Here is a 6,000-nt window from a genome sequence, read left to right as displayed (position 1 = left end):
AAGCATAATATAAGTTATTTTAATTATTTTTTTCGTTTTAGCTTATGAAGCATTTATTGCTTTATAGTGAAAACTTTGGCCAATACGAGTGTTAATACTGCACATGGATATGGGATACCAGGAGAAAAATTAAATTAATTATTAGAAGCATTTATGGAAACTAAAAGGACGCAACTCTATTCCATTCGAAGGACTGCTGGTGAGATTGTTCTATTTTTACCCATATATACCACATTTCATAAATAAACTAGAATCCGGAAGAGGGAGGGACCATCAGAGCACTTGTTTGAAGCGGTGGGCCTAGGGAGAGTGAAACAGTCAACTTTCTAGGGTTAATCTTGGCCCGATTAACAACACATCGTGGATAATGAGCGGGCTCTTCTCCCCACCTGCTGGAGTCATTCTGCATTAAGACGGTTTATTCAACGATTGACTCAGGTGACTTAGCCCTTGGAAGGAAATTCTCTAAATCCCTGGTACGTGTAAGTGATGTTGCTTATCGACCAATTCCCTTTTGGCCCTTCATACAAGAGTTGGGAAGCATGACCAATCGTTGAATATGTTCCACTCTTTTTGACATGATAGGCTCATTGCTATGAACGGATGTTCTGCTAAGGCAGGTGGTAGTACCATATATTCATATTCATATTATATTCAACTACCTGCAACTCTGCAAAATATTTCCATATTTGTAGATGAACGTCAAGCACTGATAAACCGTCAGATTTCCGTTGATTCTACTATATTATGTTATCCCTGTTAAAAGAAACCACTGTTTATGAAGCATTGTGCTATTACTGTTCAAAATTAAACTCAAAGCGATTTTATTTCATGTAGCGAGTAAATATTTCTTTAAAGAAATTAATATACTTAATTCCGGCTGTCGTTTTTTCCCGTTTCTCGGGTTGATAATAATGACAAATAATCAATGATAACGATTTTCTTGCTGGAAATTCGTTTCGTGGATCTAATTAAAAGGTTTTCAAAAATTGCCCAACAAAAACAGAACGTCGAACTGCAGACTTTGTCTCAAATTCTGCCACGGAAAATTATTATTTACTTTTCCGTTACGGCTGAGAATGGTAAAAAAAGGCTTAAGTATTACTTAAACACTAGCTCTGTTCACAGATATAGATTTGTTAGTACGAAAGTATATTTTGCTTAGAAATGCCGAAACGTCTTCCATAAACATAGCTTTGCAAGCATTCATGCACTGAAGAAAAACTTTTCGATTACCGAAATTGCAGCCAAGGTTGATCTTCGAGTGCTACTTAATCTAACACTAGATGGCATTGCTGAATTTACCAAAGTTTTTCTAGTACAAATGCCGCTTTCACAAGCAACTTTGGTAGTTATATAGCCGATGGCAACCCATATGATGATGAAAAACGTTTGCAATGCTTGCGCAAAAATTTGGCGTTTGGGACATTTTTGCCATTATGTAAATATTTTGAGACATTTAAGCAAATACTAGCTTCGATTATCACAAACTACTTTTTTCATTACACTATAGCTTGATAAAATGTCTAAAATTAGCAGTTTTGATTTTTGTCCCGCAGTCCCATACGTTCAACGCACTGTGCACCGCTCTCTTGTATGTATGTATGTATCTGTCAAAGGTATCGGTCGATCATCGCAAAGTACATTGAATAAAAAGTATTGTCCTTCAGGTCTAACGTATGTATAATAATAGATCAGGTCAATATACTACAACCCCCCCTTTGAATAAACAGAAGAAACCTTATTTTGTTCTGTGATGTTCATTTATTTAGATGCTGTAAAAATGTATATTACTATTGGTGACCGAGTATGGGGCAACCATGATATTTTGAAGATGGTATTCTGATTCATTTGTCATAGATCACTTAACAAGTGTTTGGGTGCAGCCTCTTTGATAGGTGTGTTTCCTGTCTCTGATGGGTCCAAAACACCATTTGTTACTTCGTCAACAGAAGAATGTAGTAGCTCTCCTATTCTTTGTTTTAAGATGAGCTTAGTTTCGTCTGTATTATTGCTTGCCAGTGCCTTTTGATTGGATTATTGTATCGGCAAATGACCAATTCGTCATTAATGAAGTCTCCATCAAGTTTATTAGATTTACGCATTCTTTTGCCCAGTTCCTGATCATCCTTTTTTTTAGAATACTTTTTGTCCCATGCCTATTGATCCGCGTTCTCTTTTCCTTTTTCTTTAATTACAGCATTTCGTTCCCTAACCCCTGGAGGCTCTGATGCGCCAACTAAGGTACATCCTCCTCAGTTCCACCTGATCATCCATCCCTGACCACCAAACGTGAGACCGCAGGTGGCTCTTCATCATCGCGACTCCTGGGTGACCTCTATGAGCGATAAGTAGTACTGCTTCTCGGATAGACAGAGGTTGGAAAACTTGCAAAATGAATATATACGCCGAGCATCGACAAACGGCGCTATCATGAGAAAACAGCGACGCCAATGGTTCAATTCGCCTACAACAATGAGTCACATGAATATACAAATATCGTGTGCAAGTGCAACGCAAAAGTGCGAAATAACACCTGCTGCTTGTAAAGCTACTTTAAACTATGCGTGGTAATATTATTTTGAATACTCTCCGGCGTCCCCGGGTATCCTATACCCGCTAAATCGAACACACTCAATGTTCAATATTCAACTTTCTTGAACGAATTCTGATGTTCACAATGAGGTTCTATTCGTGATAAAATTCAAAGCTGATGCGTGCACTATCGGCGAGCCAGGCGAGGGACGTTCATCGATTCAAACAATCACTTTTTCGCGAGTTCTCCAACCACTGCGGATAGAGCACGCAGCAACAATTCGATCTCCTCGAACAAGTACGCCCCGAAAATCACCAAATTCATTGGTGATTGTACGATGGATCTCTGAATCAGCTCCGCTCACTTCTTCTACATCTCGTCACATCAACGCTGAAGAATCTACTGCGTGCATAACGGCTTCTCGAACAAAAATCTCTTCTGATGAATTAAATGGTTTTGCCTTTTGTATTGACAACCGTGATCCGCCATTGGCCAACAGTGCGTATTTGCCAGATTGTCTTCTTCCAACGTGAACACTACTTTGTAGTCAAACGCCTGCGATCGCAAGTACCCACCCTTCCACAAGTGCGCAGAAAAAAGGAGAACTCAGGGCCTTACAATCCGTGTGAATATCGATGCCTTTACAATGAGACATTTAGTACCGAGAACGCTCTACGCCCCAAACCATTGCCAACGCTTCCTCTTCCGTTTGACAACAGCGGCGTTCCGTATCGGTCAGTGACTTCGAAGCGAAACTGATAACACAATGTTTACCGGGCTCATCGAACTGAATTAAAATAGTCCCCAGCCCGTACGGGCTTGGATCAGTGATCAGAATCAGAGGTGTGTTGTCTTTAACCCCCATGAAACTCGAGACTCCCAATCCCGCTCATAGTATCCTCAATAGCATGAAACAACCTCGGTTGTTCCTGGCTCCATCCGAATATTAGCTCCCCGCCCAGCAACCCCAGCAAAAGTTCCCTAGCCGTAGTCAACATTGGCAAAAACCTAAGAAAATTCGTAATCCCCAAAAACTGCGAACCTCCGTCTCGCATGTTGGTTCTCGCAACAATTAAATCGTTTGTATTTCACTTTTTTCCCTTTTCTTTCTTTGCCCTAAAAAAATCCAACTCTGAAATCTCAATTGGCACTTCCCCCAATTCAATTCAATGCGGTTAGGCCTTTAATCAACACGATATCTAAACTTTCATCCTCATTTAAAACGCTACCCTCTATAAGCACATCATGCAGGTACCAGCACACGCCCTTGCAACCGCTCGTCTCATCCATGGCCCTCTGGAACTGTAACCAAATCGAATGGTAAGTGCCCAAACCGTTGCAATCCTCATCGCATCATGAAAGCAGTCGCATCTCTAGAGTTCTCTATTTGGAAATATGTCTTCTTAATATCAAGCTTGTGTCACAAACAAATAGACGAGACATTCCCGTTAATTCCGACGTCTATTCAAAAACCACTTATTCTTCCAAAAAACATGTTTCGCAACATGGCCACACCGCGGCGCTCGAATGATGCTTCCAGTCACCAGTCAAAACCATACAAATTTAAAAACTCTACTATACAAAACCCTGTAAATATAAGTTACTCCGCGACATGCATAACAAAGGTTGCCAGCGTGCAAGCAAAATGTGTAGGACGATGGTTTTTTTAAGGATCCTCTTCTATGTGTCACATAGTTCGTCCGTGCTTGTTCCACAATCGACCGCGTTCCCACTTTGCCAGGTAATCATCAACTGATGGCATTGCGTGGCGTCCCCGCAGCACAGCCCACCAACTCTACATAATCCACATGATTTCCGATTACTCCTGAGTAAACTGGTTTACCTTTGTATTTCATACCTGGAAAACTACCAATTCTCGCCTTCAATATGGAGAATTTTACTAATTCTCGTATTTTATGCCTGGAGAATTCTACTAATTCTCGCATTATATCCGAGAAATTCTCCTAAGTTTCCGCCACTCCATTAACCAATCCTTTTGAATCCGTTACGTTATGTTAAACTTCCCAAAACAACTCTTTTTCCAGAAATGTCAATCGATCAAGCTACTTATTCAACTAACGTAACATCACCATTTTGAATTCAGAGGGTGCTATCAACTCTCGCCTCTCTTGTGCCAAATTTTGATTAAAAAAAAGTGTACATTTGAAAACGGTCCGTAATAGGCTGTTTGGCGAAGCTTTTGTTTGACGTCGCAATAGGAGCGTTGTCCGGTCGTCATGTCATGCGAATGCATCTCTTGATTCTACCACTCAACTTTTTGCAATTCGTGGTTCTCCAGTTATTTTTGTACACCAAGGAACTCAAAATCCCGAAATCTTCGTTTGGGCGCACTTGTCGGGTCGTAGTTTTTGGGTACAAATGAAATTGAAGGGGTATTCAGGAACGATTGCGTTTTTTGGCGTAATGCGATGATGCTCTATCCGGCCAAAACGCGTATTGCCCATCTACATGATGTTTTTGTAGACGCGGGATCAAAATTTTCTTCAAACATTCGTTTGGTGCACTTCTGGGCTTGTTGTTGAAGGCACGAGAAAGAGAACGATGACCTTCTACGTCCATAATTCCACTACCTTGCTTCGTTGGGCATCTTAGGATATAGTAAACAGTCGAAGCCGCAACATATTTGCTTTCTAAATGTTGTGCCGTATACTTTTTGCCGTGATTTCTGTGTACAACGCGCTCCCGAAAAGCTTCTTGTTTCGACGCCATTTTAAACAAAACCATTTTAAACTAAACAAAAAATATTGACAATTTGAAAATTCGGGTATTCGTATGTAAAGTGGTCTGGTTTAAGCGCCAGATGTTTCTCATACCAGCAAAATCACCCCTGTCCTTGCTGATCCGAGTGGCTATATCAGCCTTGGTACCACCATTGGTCGGTTGTGTAGCTACCAAGCTATTGAAAGGCATCCACCTGCTCAACCGGTTATCCCGTAACTGTAAAGTTGGTGGGACTGTCAGTGTTCACTACCATAGACTTGGTCTTCGCTACATTGACTGTGAGATCTACTGCCTAGGAGCTCTCGGAGAGATCATCTAGCTTTTTGATATGCAGAAATACGCCACAGTGCAAGTAAAACAATATCGTCGGCTAGGTCGTCATTTATCATTTGCTGCATAGTCGTAGGAACGCCACCAGCGGCCGGTCGTCGATCTTCCTCCATGTTTCATCTGAAAGCCACTCCTAGCCGATAAAGTGTAGACCCACCATATCATAATACTTTGCATCATATTGGTCCAGATTAACGAATTCCAGGACTTTCCGCTGTTGGTGTTCGTTGACTTCGAACAAGCGTTTGACCGACTCAACCACTAAAATGTCTGGCGCGCGCTAAGGCATAGAGGAGTTACCGATAAGCTATAGTCTATCACTATCTCATCGAGGCGTTCTCGTACTGAGGTGTTACACAATGGTGTCTTGTCCGATCTTATTAGGGTTATTA

Source organism: Sabethes cyaneus, chromosome 1 (assembly GCF_943734655.1).
Source record: "Sabethes cyaneus chromosome 1, idSabCyanKW18_F2, whole genome shotgun sequence".
In the NCBI taxonomy this organism is placed as follows: Eukaryota; Metazoa; Arthropoda; class Insecta; order Diptera; family Culicidae; genus Sabethes; species Sabethes cyaneus.
The sequence above is the reverse complement of the archived record's forward strand: the minus strand, read 5'-3'. Positions refer to the sequence as shown.